The 18,977-nt window shown below is 47.3% G+C and overlaps 1 protein-coding gene across 2 annotated transcripts in view; it reads left to right on the forward strand.

Annotated features, from left to right (window-relative positions):
- The window catches only part of AR (androgen receptor), a 257,798-nt gene that overhangs the window by 91,532 nt on the left and 147,289 nt on the right, over positions 1 to 18,977 (forward strand). The window lies entirely within an intron of this gene.

Consider the following 18,977-nt stretch of genomic DNA (forward strand, 5'->3'; position numbering starts at 1 on the left):
ATGGGTGGAATGGGGAGCCGCTATGTCGATTAGCTCTTATCTGGGCCGTCCTGTAATACTACATGTAACCTGCAGTGGCCGCTGCAGGAACAATGTCTCATTAGCAACAAAATCAGCTGTCTGCCGGGAGTGCTGGTAGCAGGATCCAAGACGATCCGCTAATTGCCCCGGGCTCTGCATTCTGAAAGGGGTTGTGCTCTTTGCCAGTAGCCTTCAGCACATAAACTAGAAATAACTATATAAAACTGGTTGTATATATAAAAAATTCTTCAATTATTATATTACTACAGTACAAATGTCACAGAATCCACACAATCTGAGTCTGTCTTTAGGCTACACCTGTGAAGAAGCAGTTCTTATTCTGTCCAACAACCTCTGTATTACGCTCCTAGTCGGAACAGATTGGGATAGTGCAGAAATCTTGTGGGATTGTGGCCATAATATCAAAGCCTTGTGGGAATGACTATGGAGGCGAGAAGTGCAGCCGGCCCCGGCTCCTATCAGGAAGTTTCTGGAACTAAATCCTGGCAATATGTTAAAGGGGTTGTCCCGAGGCAGCAAGTGGGTCTGTACACTTCTGCATGGCCATAATAATGCACTTTGTAATGTACATTGTGCATTAATTATGAGCCATGCAGAAGTTATAAAAAGTTTTATACTTACCTGTTCCGTTGCTGGCGTCCTCGTCTCCATGGTGCCGACTAATTTTCGCCCTCCGATGGCCAAATTAGCCGCGCTTGCGCAGTCCGGGTCTTCTGCAGTCTTCTATGGGGCTCCGTGTAGCTCCGTGTAGCTCCGCCCCGTCACGTGCCGATTCCAGCCAATCAGGAGGCTGGAATCGGCAATGGACCGCACAGAAGAGCTGCGGTCCACGGAGGAAGAGGCCATCTTCAGCGGTGAGTAGAGAAGTCACCGGAGCGCGGGGATTCAGGTAAGCGCTCCGGTGAGCTTTCTTTACCTCCCTGCATCGGGGTTGTCTCGCGCCGAACGGGGGGGGGGGTTAAAAAAAAAAAAAACCCGTTTCGGCGCGGGACAACCCCTTTAAGTGTTTCTAACTTTATATTAAACACATGCATTAGTGTAATCATACCAGCTGCTAAAGCTTGTGGTTTCATTAAATATTTTTATTACATTTTTATGAAAAAAGTACAGGATAATAGAAATTAAAAAAACACTCACTTTGTTCATGTAACAGCAAATAGTTCAACAGGGGACACAGCCCATAATATCATGAAAAGGTGCGTAACACTCACTGCTGCTGAATGAGAACCTTGGATAGGTGAAGTACAATATAACAGTAGCAATTAGGATAGAGGCCACTTCCACATGGGCGATTTTCTTGCGCAATTTTGTTGTAATGTGACAGTGCTACAAATCACCCATGCTTTCCTATGGGTTCTTCCACCTGTGTGATGTTTTGTAGCTTGCGACATTGCAAGACTGCAAAATCGCAGCATTCTCTAAACAGCCGCGTTTTGCGATTTTTTTTTTTTGTGTAACCCATATTTACCTATGCAGCCTTTTTTATATGTTGCATCGCACGGAAAAAAGTAGGTAGGGGGGCCCAAGCTGAACTTCTTGCACCCTGGCCCATGGGCCTTTAGCAATGCCCCTGTCGAGAGTATAGTAAATGGGAGTGCACAGTCAAGCGTATTGCAGCTGAATACAATGCTGTTGCTCCAGTTAACGTGTCTGAACGCACAACTTATCATTCCTTACATGGATGGGCTATAACCGCAAATGATCAGTACCAGTGCCGTTTCTGGCTAAGAGAAACAGAATGGCAACACTCCAGTGGGCAAACAGGGCAAAAATTGGATCACTGAACAGGGGAAAAGTATCACCTAGTCAGATGATTCTACGGATTTCTGTTGCACCCTACTAATGGGAGGGTCAAACTTTGATGCAAGCAGCATGAATTGATGAACCCTTCCTGTCTGTTATCCACAGTTCAGGCTGGTACAGTTCAAGAGGTAAATGCTGTGGGGAATGTTTCCTTGGCACATTCTGGGTTTTCTGATGACTGTGAATGAATGCCATGACGAATTGCTTCTGTTCTCTAATAAAGTGCTTTCATTCAAACACAGCGCCACCCTTGTCCACAGAGTTGCATGTGGTATGGCAGCGCAGCTCCATTGAAGTGAATTGGAGCTAAGCTGCAATACCAGACACAACCCACAGACAAGGGTGGCGCTGTGTTTGGAAAAAAGCAGCCATGTTTTTGTAACTTTTGATGACTCCCTTCAATAATTTATTTTCATTGATTAACAAATGCAAAGTAAATGAACAAAAGGGAAATCAAATCCATATTTGGTGTGACCCCACTTTGCCTTCAAAACAGCATCAATTCTTCTAAGTACACAAAGGAGAAGGAGGAAAACTCCGGCACCAAAAAAATAAGATATCTGTAATGGAAACTTTTCTTTAAAACTCTTCAAAAAGATATATTGTTTTATGGTGCTGGAGTTTACCACGTTCTACTTTACTGCCAATCTCCTGAGATTGGGCCCAGCATTTTCTCCTTTGCACTTGCGATATGTACCCCTGGGATCATTGTTTGGACCAAGAGTGATGCATGGTATTATATTTTTGTATTTGTATACTACAACCATAAGTCCAAAAAAGTTGGGACACCGTGTAAATGTAAAGAAAAAAAAAGTGTAATGATTTGGGAATTTGCATAAACGTACAGCATTTCCTTCTTGGTGTTGCAATGTCAATGTGGAGCAGTGCATCTGTATGCAGAACAACCTATTATATCACATCTTCAATTAATCTACCCTGTTCTTGCTGCAAATGCAATTTAATAGCTGTAAAGTATATAGTTTTTCACTGTATGAATAATTTTCCTCGTGGATCATTACGATTTTCTACTGAATTTTCTTCTACTTACCTACCAATATTTCATCCCACAACCTTAATGCGCACTTGGCAAGGTTATCGCTGTTCGCAAATCAACAGAAAACTGTATTTACAGTATACTAATTGAGGTGCTGGACTGTGCAGTCGTGTGTGCCGTGATTCAGAGCGCCTAGTATTAAGTGACAGCACAGTATGCGGATGCCAAACCTCAGCGTATCTCGCGGGCCGTGATATTTGCCCACTTCATTAGCCACATGCATCGACATATCACATATTAGCTTTGTGCTGTTTAGCACGCATCCCGCATATATACTGTAAGGTGTGCGGCTGGCAACGAGATTAACTTCACAGCATCGAAGGAGATAAACAGAATTTTTAACATTTCAGATGAAAAGACTTAATTCAAGCTCAGGAAACGGATATCCCAGGTTCCCGGTTGCCAGTGTGACACTCGAATGCCAAATTTGGGTGGGAGTTGTTTGGCAGTTCTCCTGGTTGAGGCCAGGCTATGTTAGAGCCACGGGCTGAGCTGCTGAGGAATCGCAGATTTGTCAGAGGGACCATTGATATAGTATATCGGACCATGTGGGTTTCTGATGCTAAGCAGCCTTGATGCAGGAGATATGCATAAATAAACTGCTTGACTCTGGCCATTCCATTGATTTAGGGAGCTGTTATACTAAATTGCACTCATCCCTGAAGACAGAAAATAAAACCAAGTCTCTTCTCTTGGAATCAAAGACCTGACTGCGTATTTTGGCCTAAAACATGGGAAAGATATATGTTGAGGCCACTGCAGACAGGTCTGCACTTGTCTGGTTATTTACAGTGATGGAAAGGAGCAGAGGAGAGCTAGGAACAGAGGGAGAGAAGGTACCAAGGAAAGAACAGATAAAATTAGTCGCCTTCAGAGGAAAGAGTACAAAAAGCTGTGAACACGATATGAGAACATGTGGCTTTTTACCCGAATCTAAAGTGGGAGGGCTGGGAACAAGTACAGAGAAGAGAGAAAACATGATAAGGGGAAAGATTATTTACTAATCATCTACTCTTCCTACCTATGTCCTATAGCTCAGGAGCTGAACTTGTTTAATTATTTCATGGACATCTGGCAGCTAAGATCTGCATTTATTCCATCAGTCCCACACCCTTGAGCAGCCTTTGCCTTGACCTTTAAATCTCACTTTTTTTTGCACAGTCTTGTTGCGTCTGCGGTCTTGTCTGTCTGTCTCGCGGTGGAGGTTGTCTTTGACTTTTCGCACACATCCTTACCATACCGGACGTCATCAAGAAATGTCTACTTTACAAAGAGCACTTTGGTATTTGTAATAACGGCTCATATTTAAGTGTGTGTTGCAATATTGTAAAAAAGGTCAGTACAATTTGCTACTCTGTTTAAGGCCGGGCTCAAATGAACGGGTTGGATTTTACATGTGGATTTCCACAACAGAAGACCTGAGATACATTGCGGAAAGTAATTGTGAATGGTCGCGAATATGAGCGTTTTTCTGCGCAGATGTACAGGTATGCACAGCATATTGTTTACGTGAAAAAAAACACAGATAGGGAAGCAACACCATTAAGTAGTATAGCATCCCTCAGGTGACATATATATATTATATATATATTCGTTCTCTCTTTTACCTTCCCCACTGGAATTCAGGCTTTTCTCTGTATTACCATACTTAGTTCTGAACGATTCCACCGCTCATATATTTATTTGTTAATTGCATATAGGTGACGGAACACATGCATCCGTTGACTTCAAATAGTGAATACTTTGATTTTTCTTCCGCTCGCGGAATACGCAATTCGTACCGGCGAGTGTGAACAAAAATTGGAAAGTACATTCCTTTCAATGCCAGTGTTTTACTGCAAATCTTCTAGGTGGACAGCAACAGCGGAATCCGGAATTCAAATCCGTTCATAGAATCATAGAATGGTAAAGTTGGAAGGGACCTCCAGGGTCATCCGGTCCAACCCCCTGCTCAATGCAGGATCACTAAATCATCCCAGACAGATATCTGTCCAGCCTTTGTTTGAAGACTTCAATTGAAGAAGAACTCACCACCTCCCGTGGTAACCTGTTCCACTCATTGATCACCCTCACTGTCAGAAAGTTTTTTTTCTAATATCTAATCAGTATCTCCTCCCTTTCAGTTTCATCCCATTGCTTCTAGTCTTTCCTAGTGCAAATGAGAATAGGACTGATCCTTCTGCACTGTGACAGCCCTTTAGATATTTGTAGACAGCTATTAAGTCTCCTCTCAGTCTTCTTTTTGGCAAGTTAAACATTGCCAGATCCTTTAACCGTTCCTCATAGGACATGATTTGCAGACCGCTCACCATCTTGGTAACTCTTCCCTGAACTTGCTCCAGTTTGTTTATGTCTTTTTTAAAGTTGGTTGCCCAGAACTGGACACAGTATTCCAAATGAGGTCTGACGAAGGAAGAGTAGAGGGGGATAATGACCTCACGTGATGAAGACTCTATGCTTCTCCTAATACATCCCAAAATTGTGTTTGCCTTTTTGGCTGCTGCATCACATTGTTGACTCATGTTCAGTCTATGATCTATTAGTGCAAAAGTGCCTAGTCATATGAGTGTAATTCGTTCCGTGACGGAGCTCTTAACCCAAAACATTCGCATGTCAAATTACTTTTCCCCATTAAAGGGAATTGAAGTGCCATTAATGCATTCCGGATTAATGGCGTTTCAATTCATTTCAATGGGGAAACTAACTACACTACATGTAAAGAACACAAACATCAAAACTCACCTAGCACCGGTGTTCCGGTCCTTGCGATGGTCTGTGATTGAATGGCTGTGATTGGTTAACCGAGCACCGGCTTTTAACCAATCAGAGTATTATCTTGCTGGAAGCCAGGTATTCAAGCCCTGCTTTTAGGTAGAAATGCTGTCAGAATGGAGGAGGACGCGACAGCCTGCAGCAGCGACGCAGGCCATTGTGAAGACCGGAACGCCGGCGGTAGGTGAGTATTAGAGCCCCCCGAGCTTGCGAGCTTGTTGACTTGCGAGCAGACTCGTAACAGGAGTTTTTGATCTTAAATAATCAAAAATTCGGGAGAGAGCATGCTCGCAAGTTAAGAAGCTTGCAAGCTGAGGCTCTCGTAAACCAAGATACCACTGTATATCCAAGTCTTTTTCACATGTGCTGCTTAGCCCAATTCCTCCCATTCTGTATGTGCTTTCTTCATTTTTCTTGCCCAGATGTAGGACTTTGCATTTCTCCTTGTTAAATACCATTCTGTTACTCATTAGTTCCTGTGAGCCCAGCCTTAGGGCAAAATATAACTCCAAAGCCAAAGAGTAACTATGATAAATCGTGCAGAAAAGAATGCGCTGTTTGACTATTAAGAATGTACCTGTCAGGCAGGCGGATGTGGAACCACCATGTCACACAACCATTTGTCTGTGGGCTGACTGATGTGGCAACACCTGGGGAACCTCAGTTTTCATGCTTAACCCTTCCAAGTGGGATAACTGCATTGCTGTGTTGTCCCCAGGCTGTTACACACACAGTCCCGGTTGCTTGTCTGCTGACAATGCTGAGGCGCAGTACCTGAAGGTCTGAACTGACATGTAGTAAATAGACAGGTTAGAGTCAGGGCTGGCAGCACAGGTGCATTAATGACATCCAGGCTATAAGTCAGGGCATGCAGCAGACATAACAGAGTCCAATATACAGATTCAAGGTCTGGGAGCACAGAAGTCACGGTAGTCAGTACACAGGCAAGGGTCAAACCTAGAACACTGAACAAGGGCTTTGCATAAATGGTAGGAAGGGACTAATTGCTTAGGCAACCACCTGGGGGGTGGGATGCCTAACATAGCAAATGCAAGAATGTGTTCGAAGAAGGACTGGTTAGAGAAGCAGGCACTATCCCATTAAGAGGAGGGGAGTTAGCAGAAGAGAGGCAGGTTGAGTGTGAATGGCAGCGATGCCCGACAACAGCCCCAGCAGTAGGTGAGCAGGGTGAACAGCAGTGGTGTGATGTGACACCACCAAGATACAACGGACTCCTGCTCCCATCCTCCTCACATATGAGTGGCAGCTGCCACTGTTCAATCCGTTACCATGTCTGCTTAAAGTTCAGACCTGGACTAATATTACATATAGTCCTTAATGGGGACCTATCTGCCCTCCTGCCCTTTAGTAAATACAGTGAAAACGTTTTGAGATAATCATCCAAAATGACATTGAAAAGTGGTCTATTAGAAGAATGGCCCATCTCAAAAACAGGCCAAATACAATAGCATGTTATATTGACAGGCTATAAATTCCCATCAAGCATTATTCATATTACATATGAACGAATTTCATTAGATGATGGTGTGAAAAAGTATTCACCCCCTTCCCAATGCCCCTTATTTTCAATGATAAATGGTTTCCAGTTTTTAATTATAACGCATCATAAGGCAAGGAAACTTGAAAAAACCATGATGAACAACACAGCAAAGTACTGACATGCCACTAAACTACCACATTATATGATGCTCCTACTATGGAATACTAGATTTGCTTCATTCCACTTTTGACTCCTCTGGGCATGGCTTCAAGAACATCCAAGTTATTCGGTTAATGTGAGGCGAGTATTAATGTTCCTTTTGGATAGCTGTGGGTTCTGACAGTTCTTCCATAAATGCGTTTTTATACATTCTCTTATTTTGGCGTTATAAACACAGTCATTAGATGACACTAAGGTAGCAGTAGTTTTTTGGATGTTGGCCTTCAATATTTTGTTACTTCTCTGGACAATTTGTTGCTACAATCTTGGAGTAATCTTGGCCATCCAACGACACCTGACAACATCCACCACTGATCCATGTCTTCTGAATTTGAAGATAATGGCTCTCGCTGTTGGTTAAAGGGGTTATCTAAGACTAAAAACCTGCGGGCTTTTCCTTATCCTGAAATGATAGATCCAGTGGCGGTGTTAGGTGGTGGGGCAAACTGGACAATTACCCAAGGCCTCCATGTCCAGAGCAGCCCCCTACTTCAGTACTGCTGCTCAGCTGCCCATCTGTGGAAATGGGTAGGCGAGCAGCTGAGCAGCAGCAACAGCTCAGTCTATCTCTTTCATCACTGTCAGGTTGCGCTGAGCCACTGTCACAGAGCTGGCCGTGCGGCATTGTGTATTCACCTACCCAACTTTTCCTCTTCTAGGAAGCAGCGGAATGTAGTAGGAAGAGTTGGGTGTGTGAATACACACTGGGCACTGCCCATGCTGTGACAGCGGCTCAGTGCGATTCCACAGTGATCAAAGAGAGATAATTAGCATTTCAGATATAGCACAGTTGAATGGTAACTATAGTAAGGGGCATTGGGCTGCAGGGGAAAAGAGCATACAATTTCTGGACCCGGCGGGGCAGCTTTGTAAATGGGACCAAGAATATTGGTATAGTGGGTAAGGGTCCTTCTAAAGACGTTTCATACTTTGAGAGGCACAGTTAGTTTATGAGGGCACATATGGGTCCCTTTTACTTGGTGGGGGTACAAAGGGGACAGAGAGTGGCAATTTATTTAGTAGGGGCACAGAGGGCACTGTTACTTTGGGGAGGCATACACAGCAGCTACTATTATTATTTTTTCAGGGGGAGGCATAAAGGAGGAGTTGTTACCATGTGAGGGGCAAAGAAAAAGGAATTTTCATTCGATTAGGGCAAAAAAAGAGGGATTATTATTACCTGAGGGCACTATATTGGTATTATTACCTTATGGGGCAGTATTACTGTATGAGGCAATGATAGTGGCATTGGAGTTAGTGTCAGGATATAAAGAGTGTGCAGAAACAATTTGTGGGTGGAAGAAGTCATCATAGTGGTCTGAGTCCAGTTAGAGACATGTAGGGGGAAGTGAACAGCACCAGTTAGAGATATCACCTGTGATCACTGGCATTGTAATGACTATCACTGTGTAATACTTGTACCTGACTATTATATGGTAACTGCATTGTACTAGAGCTGAGCCAGTCTTCTGTGTTTTAAAAGTTCCCTTGCCTCCAATTTATTTTTGGGGGGTGGATAAAGCAAAATATATGTGTAAGGGCTTGTAGACTTGATCTTTGAAACCTATAGCAATACCCCTGGGCACTAGTGCTGCATCAATGGGTCACTTAACAGGATTTCCTAAAAAAAAATATCGCCATGTAATAGTGTGAAATTTAAAAAAAGAATCAGTGTTCACATGGCTGCTGCAACCAGTCACTGGCTTCAGCGGTAATAGTGAAATGGAAGGCATGTGATTGCTGAAGTCTGTGATTGACTGCTGTGGTTGTGTGAACAGTACTTGACATTTGCAGCAGCTTTTGGGACCGGAGTAGTGGGGACTGGGACAGCTGTGCTGGAGGACATTTAAGAGGTAAATATTGCTTGTTTTTCTTTAAAGGGGTTTTCCATGAAAAATACTATTGATGACCTATCCTCAGAATTAGTCATCAATAGTTGAGCGGCCGGGGTCCGTCGCTCAAGATGCCGACCGATCAGCTGAGCGGGCGCATGCTGTCAGCTCCGCAAATACACAGAGATTGTAGCAGAAGCCTTCGCCGACCTCTTTGTAGTGGCTGGCGCTTGTAACTTTAGGCACGGCTCTCATTGAAAATCAATGGTTGCTGTGACTGCAGTTACAAGCGTTGGCCACTATACGGAGGTCGGCGCGGAGGCTTCTGCTCCGACTTTTGTGTATTTGGAGCAGAAAGTCTCCGTGCCGATCTCCTATGTAGCGGCTGGCACTTGTCACTGCAGGCACGGCTCTCATTGATTTCAGTGAGAGCCGTGCCTGCAGTGACAAGCGCCGGCCATTACATAGAGGTCGGCGCAAAGTCTCTGCGCCGATCTCTGTGTATTCGCTGCACTGACAGCATGCGCCTGCCCAGCTGATCGGTTGAGATCCCGACCAAGAGACCCAAGCCAATCAACTATTGATGACCTATCATGATGGAAAGCATCTTTCATTTTACACCATTCCCTGCCCATATGGATTTTTTTTATCGTCCCAAAAAACCCCTTTAAGACAGGGTTCCCCAACTCCAGTCCTCAAGGACCGCCAACAGGTCATGTTTTCAGGATTTCCTTAGTATTGCACAGGTGATGTAATTATTGTCGGTGCCTCAGACATTGCCTCAGGTGTTCTTACTATAGGATATCCTGAAAACATGACCTGTTGGTGGTCCCTGAGGACTGGAGTTGGGGACCTCTGCTTTAAGAGACCCAGTGATATAGCAGAAAGTTCTGGACTTTGTCCTGATGGATATTGTATAGCAAGAAGACATAGTGGCTGCAGTGCACACAATGTCCTGAAGCTGGACAGCATTACACAATGCAGCGGATGCCAGATAGGACACTAACCTCAGCCCCAGGTTCGGGGCCCCACTTTTAGTTCTACTCTGAGCCACACTTAGTCTAAAACTGGCCCCGTGGCACCGTGAGCGGTGAATCCCTGAGAGTTTTTTCTCATTTTCACGGCTGGGCGATATACGCTACCATCTGAGCTGTCTATCCTCTTCCCTCCCCCTCGCTGGCTTTCTGCCTCTCTCCTCCCCTCCAGCTGTTTGCAATGAAAGGGGGTGGAATGGAGACGGAGCTAAGCTCCCGCCCTCCCTGCCCCTCGTCCACAGCCAGCAATGGGAGGAGGTGGACCTTAGCGCCAGCCCTGCCCCCTCCCATTGCAAACAGCCGGGGGGTGGGAGGAGAGAGGCAGGGAGCCGGCGAGGGGGAGGGAAGGGGATAGACAGTTCAGATGGTAGCATATATTGGCCAGCCATAAAAAGGCGGCCGATATACGGTCCTGTGAATAAGCCCTAAGGTTTGTGTCACACAGACGTATTTGCATGTGCAATGAGTAGAATCTAGTGATTGCAATGGGTTCGTTCACGTGATCGTATTTTGCGCTCGCATTTCGTTTGCGCAAAATGATACACAGCACGCTCTATTTTATTGCAGGTTTGTGCACGCGAATAGTATATATTGAACTAATTAACTTAATTGCTCATTTCAGTGAATAATAGCATGTTTGCGTGTTTTTTTGCACATGCAAATGCGTACACAAAAAGTACAATAAAACTCACACTTGCATGCACAAATATGCAACGCCCATTGCGCACATACGTATCTTTGAATGACTGCGCGTTCACAGTGAATGGAGGCGGGCGGCCGGAAGAGATCCCCAGCACACTCCACCTCCATTTACCGAACGACTATTGCTCCTGTATGATAGCGCATGCGTCTGACAGTTGTCCCATTTGAAGGTACCTTAAATAAGTGTTTCCCAAAATCCAGTCCTCCTGACTCCCCGCAAGGTCGGGTTTTCGGAATTTCCTCACTATTGCACAGGTGATGTGATTATCGATGCCTCCGACATTGCCATAGGTGTTCTCTCTACAAGATATCTTGAAATCATGAGCCGTTGGGGTGGGACATGAGGATGGGAGTTTGGGAAACACTGGTCTAAGTAAGAATGTGGTATTATCATTACAGCATTCATGGCACTGGATTGCTTGAGAACTGTTTCCATGGAAAACCATAGTTCTGCTATTTACCATCCTGCTTACCTACCTGTAGCATTGACCATAGTGTGAGGAGACGTTCAGGTATATCATTCTGGATAGATTGTGTATATATACGTATGGGAGAATATGTATTCAGTGGTGAAAACTGGCTAATCAACCTCTGTATCTACTAAATCATCATTTGTCTTACATGATAGCTACCCTCCCACAGCTGGCAACTCCAAGCGCTTTTATACAGGTGTAGCTGACGTCTGACACAGCCGAATTACCAGAAAATTTCAAAGAACACAACTTTCAAGAATGATCTTGTCTTTGGCAGCGCCTCATATGTAGAGCAGGTTTTTTAGCTCCTGTAGTGTTGAGAAATGTTACCCTTCCCTTTAGTATTTGGTTATTACCTATCCTAATAATACAGTGGTGGAGTTAACCAAGATTTAAAGGGAACCTGCCATCAGGATGGGTTTCTTAAACTGGCATCATAGCGCTTACACTCATGTTTAACTGACAAAACGGTCTCCGATGTATGTTCAATGCACCAGTAAAGTCGAGGTGTAGACAGCTTGACCCAATGTGCATGTGCATTTAGGATGGGGCAGATGGCAGAACAGAGCAAGCGCTGGATCACTGTGAGTTATGCTGACATCAGCGGCAGGGAGACGCAGGCATCCAGCCTAGGGGGCAAGCATTATGGAAAGACACAGTGGCACGCGGCTCCAGCGCTCACCCCCATGACTTGAAACCAGGTTATTAGCATATCAGGTGCAAAAAGAATAAAAACAAGGTTTCGAGTTCAAGAGCATTCTTCTGTTTTACACAAACATGCAGTATGCATGGGGTGTCTTAAACGTGATTGTGAGCTCCATGGTGACAGATTGAGAGCCGATCTCCTGATGATAGGTTACCTTTAAATTGATTCCAAAAACGAGGTTTCTAAATTGTATAGTATTTTACTAGAGATGAGCGAGCACCAAAATGCTCGGGTGCTCGTTATTCGGGACGAACTTTTCGCGATGCTCGAGGGTTCGTTTCGAGTAACGAACCCCATTGAAGTCAATGGGCGACCCGAGCATTTTTGTATTTCGACGATGCTCGCTAAGGTTTCCTTGTGTGAAAATCTGGGCAATTCAAGAAAGTGATGGGAACGACACAGCAACGGATAGGGCAGGCGAGGGGCTACATGTTGGGCTGCATCTCAAGTTCACAGGTCCCACTATTAAGCCACAATACCGGCAAGAGTGGGGCCCCCCCTCCCAAAAACTTTTACTTCTGAAAAGCCCTCACTAGCATGGCATACCATAGCTAAGCACCACACTACCTCCAACAAAGCACAATCACTGCCTGCATGACACTCCACTGCCACTTCTCCTGGGTTACATGCTGCCCAACCCCCCCCCCCCTCCCCCCCACAGCGCACACCAAAGTGTCCCTGCGCAGCCTTCAGCTGCCCTCATGCCACACCACCCTCATGTCTATTTAGAAGTGCGTCTGCCATGACGAGGAACCGCAGGCACACACTGCAGAGGGTTGGCACGGCTAGGCAGCGACCCTCTTTAAAAGGGGCGGGGCGATAGCCCACAATGCTGTACAGAAGCAATGAGAAATAGAATCCTGTGCCACCGCCATCAGGAGCTGCACAGCTGGGCATAGTAATGGGGAACCTATGTGCCACACACTATTCATTCTGTCAAGGTGTCTGCATGCCCCAGTCAGACCGCGGTTTTTAATTCATAGACACAGGCAGGTACAACTCCCTATTGTGAAGTCCCTGTGGACCCACAGCATAGGTGGCTCCCTGGAACCCACCGGCGGTACATAAAAATATCCCATTGCATTGCCCAACAGAGCTCAGGTAGTAATGTCGTGCTTAATGCAGGTGGGCTTCGGCCCACACTGCATGCCCCAGTCAGACTGGGGTTCTTTACAAGTGGAAACAGATGCATTTATAATTCCCTGTGGACCCACAGCATGGGTGGGTGCCAGGAAGCCACCGGCGGTACATAGAAATATCCCATTGCATTGCCCAACACAGCTGAGGTAGTAATGTCGTGCTTAATACAGGTGGGCTTCGGCCCACACTGCATGCCCCAGTCAGACTGGGGTTCTTTACAAGTGGACAGATGTAGGTTAAACTCCGTGTGCACCTACAGCATGGGTGGCTCCCTGGAACCCACCGGCGGTACAAAAAATATCCCATTGCATTGCCCAACACAGCTGAGGTAGTAATGTCGTGCTTAATGCAGGTGGGCTTCGGCCCACACTGCATGCCCCAGTCAGACTGGGGTTCTTTACAAGTGGACAGATGTAGGTTAAACTCCGTGTGCACCTACAGCATGGGTGGCTCCCTGGAACCCACCGGCGATACACAAAAATATCCCATTGCATTGCCCAACACAGCGGATGTAACGTCAGCTGTAATGCAGGTGGGCTAAAAATTCATTTGATTGCACTGTAGGCGAGGGCCCACAAAAATTGCTGTATCAACAGTACTAATGTACATCCCAAAAATTGGCCATGGCCAGCCAAGAGGGCAGGTGAAACCCATTAATCGCTTTGGTTAATGTGGCTTAAGTGGTAACTAGGCCTGGAGGCAGCCCAGTTTAACGAAAAATTGGTTCAAGTTAAAGTTTCAACGCTTTTAAGAGCATTGAAACATATAAAAATTGTTTAGAAAAATTATGAGTGAGCCTTGTGGCCCTAAGAAAAATTGCCCGTTCAGCGTGATTACGTGAGGTTTCAGGAGGAGGAGCAGGAGGAGGAGGAGGAATATTAGACACAGATTGATGAAGCAGAAATGTCCCCGTTTTGGATGGTGAGAGAGAACGTAGCTTCCATCCGCGGGTGCAGCCTACGTATTGCTTACGTATCGCTGCTGTCCGCTGGTGGAGAAGAGAAGTCTGGGGAAATCCAGCCTTTGTTCATCTTGATGAGTGTTAGCCTGTCGGCACTGTCGGTTGACAGGCGGGTACGCTTATCCGTGATGATTCCTCCAGCCACACTAAACACACTCTCTGACAAGACGCTAGCCGCAGGACAAGCAAGCACCTCCAGGGCATACAGCGCGAGTTCAGGCCACGTGTCCAGCTTCGACACCCAGTAGTTGTAGGGGGCAGAGGCGTCACGGAGGACGGTCGTGCGATCGGCTACGTACTCCCTCACTATCCTTTTACAGTGCTCCCGCTGACTCAGCCTTGACTGGGGAGCGGTGACACAGTGTTGCTGGGGAGCCATAAAGCTGGCAAAGGCCTTGGAGAATGTTCCCCTGCCTGCGCTGTACATGCTGCCTGATCTCTGCGCCTCCCCTGCTACCTTGCCCTCGGAACTGCGCCTTCTGCCACTAGCGCTGTCGGATGGGAAGTTTACCATCAGTTTGTCCACCAGCGCCCTGTGGTATAGCAACACTCTCGAACCCCTTTCCTCTTCGGGAATGAGAGTGGGAAGGTTCTCCTTATACCGTGGGTCGAGCAGTGTGTACACCCAGTAATCCGTAGTGGCCAGAATGCGTGTAACGCGAGGGTCACGAGAAAGGCATCCTAACATGAAGTCAGCCATGTGTGCCAGGGTACCTGTACGCAACACATGGCTGTCTTCACTAGGAAGATCACTTTCAGGATCCTCCTCCTCCTCCTCTTCCTCCTCCTCAGGCCATACACGCTGAAAGGATGACAGCCCAGCAGCATATGTACCCTCACCAGTGGGCCAAGCTGTCTCTTCCCCCTCCTCCTCATCCTCCTCATGCTCCTCCTCCTCAACGCGCTGAGATATAGACAGGAGGGTGCTCTGACTATCCAGCGACATACTGTCTTCCCCCGGCTCTGTTTCCGAGCGCAAAGCGTCTGCCTTTATGCTTTGCAGGGAACTTCTCAAGATGCATAGCAGAGGAATGGTGATGCTAATGATTGCAGCATCGCTGCTCACCACAAGGGTAGACTCTTCAAATTTTCCAAGGACCTGGCAGATGGCTGCCAACCAGGGCCACTCTTCTGTAAATAATTGAGGAGGCTGACTCCCACTGCGCCGCGCAAGTTGGAGTTAGTATTCCACTATAGCTCTACGCTGCTCATAGAGTCTGGCCAACATGTGGAGCGTAGAGTTCCACTGTGTGGGCACGTCGCACAGCAGTCGGTGCACTGGCAGATTAAACCTATGTTGCAGTGTCCGCAGGGTGGCAGCGTGCGTGTGGGATTTGCGGAAATGTGCGCAGAGCTGGCGCACCTTTCCGAGCAGGTATGACAAGTGGGGGTAGCTTTTCAGAAAGCGCTGAACCACCAAATTAAAGACATGGGCCAGGCATGGCACATGCGTGAGGCTGCCGAGCTGCAGAGCCGCCACCAGGTTACGGCCGTTGTCACACACGACCATGCCCGGTTGGAGGCTCAGCGGCGCAAGCCAGTGGTCGGTCTGCTCTGTCAGACCCTGCAGCAGTTCGTGGGCCGTGTGCCTCTTCTCTCCTAAGCTGAGTAGTTTCAGCACGGCCTGCTGACGCTTGCCCACAGCTGTGCTGCCACGCCGCGTGACACCGACTGCTGGCGACGTGCTGCTGACACATCTTGATTGCGAGACAGAGGTTGCGTTGGAGGAGGAGGAGGAAGGTGCTTTAGTGGAGGAAGCATACACCGCCGCAGATACCACCACCGAGCTGTGGCCCGCAATTCTGGGGGTGGGTAGGACGTGAGCGGTCCCAGGCTCTGACTCTGTCCCAGCCTCCACTAAATTCACCCAATGTGCCGTCAGGGAGATATAGTGGCCCTGCCCGCCTGTGCTTGTCCACGTGTCCGTTGTTAAGTGGACCTTGGCAGTAACCGCATTGGTGAGGGCGCGTACAATGTTGCGGGAGACGTGGTCGTGCAGGGCTGGGACGGCACATCGGGAAAAGTAGTGGCGACTGGGAACCGAGTAGCGCGGGGCAGCCGCCGCCATCATGCTTTTGAAAGCCTCCGTTTCCACAAGCCTATACGGCAGCATCTCTAGGCTGATCAATTTTGCAATGTGCACGTTTAACGCTTGAGCGTGCGGGTGCGTGGCGTCGTAGTTGCGCTTGCGCTCAAACTGTGGCACTAGCGACGTCTGGACGCTGCGCTGAGAGACATTGCTGGATGGGGCCGAGGACAGCGGAGGTGAGGGTGTGGGTGCAGGCCAGGAGACGGTAGTGCCTGTGTCCTCAGAGGGGGGTTGGATCTCAGTGGCAGGTTGGGGCACAGGGGGAGAGGCAGTGGTGCAAACCGGAGGCGGTGAACGGGCATCGTCCCACCTTGTGGGGTGCTTGGCCATCATATGCCTGCGCATGCTGTTGGTGGTGCCTCCCCAGCTGATCTTGGCGTGACAAAAGTTGCACACCACTGTTCGTCGGTCGTCAGGCGTCTCTGTGAAAAACTGCCACACCGTAGAGCACCTTGACCTCTGCAGGGTGGCATGGCGCGAGGGGGCGCTTTGGGAAACAGTTGGTGGATTATTCGGTCTGGCCCTGCCTCTACCCCTGGCCACCGCACTGGCTCGGCCTGTGCCCACACCCTCACTTGGCCCTCCGCGTCCTCGGCCGCGTCCACATCCTCTAGGCCTACCCCTACCCCTCAGCATGCTGTATTACCAGTGATTTGATTTCCCAGGCAGGAAAGAAATTGGCGCAAGGCTGCACTCAACCGTAGCTGGTTGCGTCTGATTTTTGTACGTTGTCCACGCAGCACACACGTACACGGAGACCTTAGGACTGACACAGGCAGGCCAAATATAATTTTTTTCCTTTTTAGCTTAGGGAAGACCCCACTGCGTATATTCAATGAACAAGAAGTTTAATATCTGTGGTGTGGCCCTCAAAAAGTGTCACACAAGTATAGTGTAGCAGAGTTATTAACTCTAGCAGAGCAGGTATTTGCCAGTCAGGAAAGACAATGGCGCTAGGCTGCAGTAAAGCGTAGCTGGTTGCGTCTGATTTTTGTACGTTGTATACGCAGCACACACGTACACGGAGACCTTAGGACTGACACAGGCAGGCCAAATATAATTTTTTTCCTTTTTAGCAAAGGGAAGACCCCACTGCGTGTATTCAATGAATAATAAATGTCTTCTGGCCCTGCCTACACAATTCTATCCCTGTAGTATTAATGCCGGGTGCAATGCTCTGCACAGCCGGTTTTGAGAAAAAAAAAAAAAATGCAACACTGCTAACAGCAGCCTGGACAGTACTGCACACGGATAGAAGTGGCCCTAGAAAGGACCGTTGGGGTTCTTGAAGCCTACACTAACTCCTAACACTCTCCCTGCCTAACCCCCACTTCTGTCCCTATTGCAGGGCGCAATGCTCTGCAGATCCAATTTTGGACTAAAAAAAAAAAAAATACTGTGCTAACACAGTACTGCACACTAGTAGATGTGGCCCTGAGAAGGGCCGTTGGGGTTCTTGAAGCCTACACTGACTCCTAACGCTCTCCCTACAGCAGCACCAGCAGCAGCACTTTCCCTCAGCTAAGTCACAAGGCATGTGTGGCGAGCCGCGGGAGGGGCCGATTTTTATACTCGGGTGACACCTGATCTCCCCAGCCACTCACAGCAGGGGGGTGGTATAGGGCTTGAACGTCACAGGGGGAAGTTGTAATGCCTTCCCTGTCTTTCATTTGGCCAGAAAAGCGCGCTAACGTCTCAGAGAGGAAACTGAAAGTAACCGGAACACCGCGTGGTACTCGTTATGAGTAACGAGCATCCCGAACACCCTAATATTCGCACGAATATCAAGCTCGGACGAGTACGTTCGCTCATCTCTATATTTTACATATTCATTCAGCAATTCACCAAGTTATGCAATTTACGGGGTTCATTAGGTCTTATATCTGACCCACTGCTAGTTGCGCTGTACCTATGTTATATGCTGCACAAATATCTGGTGTTACTTGCAAATCAATGAGATCAGTTGAAGCTATCAGAAAATCTTAGACCCCATTGATCAAAAATGCTTAGTACAATGCCATAAGCTGGTTCCTACTACTTGTAAGAGTCACCTGTAATAGTGTTTTACTCATTATTTTATTCCAGGGTTAATACCGTTCATAACTGACTCCTAAAAACAGTCAAAAACAGAAGTTATCAGTTTAGTGGGGGAGGCTTTAGCAAAAGTATGTGTTTTCATGTAAACTTGAGATAATGTAACTGTCACGTCAATTGTAACTTTTAGGCCTCCTGCCCATGGGCGATTTTTCACAGTGTTTCCCGCGGTAATAATCCAGCCACGGGGAACGCAGTGAATCTTAGCAAATCTCCACTCCCGGGATTTAAATCATTTGCCACGATTCTCCGCGGTGAGCCTATCTGTCAGATAGGCTCAGCGCGGAGAGCTGTCAGCTCTTCCCTGCTCCCCAGCGGCGGCTCCCGCGGTGGAGATCTGCCGCGGGATATTACTACGCCCGTGGACAGGAGGCGTTAGAATAATTTGATGATTATTGCTGAGTTTGCGGAACCTAACCCATCTGCCATACGATGATTGGATGACAGCTGGCGGTCTGTGCTCTTGACCACCTCATGCTACAATGTGTTTTTATATATATACCTTTTACTCAATAACGCTTCAGAGGAGGAAGCGAATCTTGAAACGCCATTTGT

Source organism: Eleutherodactylus coqui, chromosome 10 (genome assembly GCF_035609145.1).
Source record: "Eleutherodactylus coqui strain aEleCoq1 chromosome 10, aEleCoq1.hap1, whole genome shotgun sequence".
Classification (NCBI taxonomy): Eukaryota; Metazoa; Chordata; class Amphibia; order Anura; family Eleutherodactylidae; genus Eleutherodactylus; species Eleutherodactylus coqui.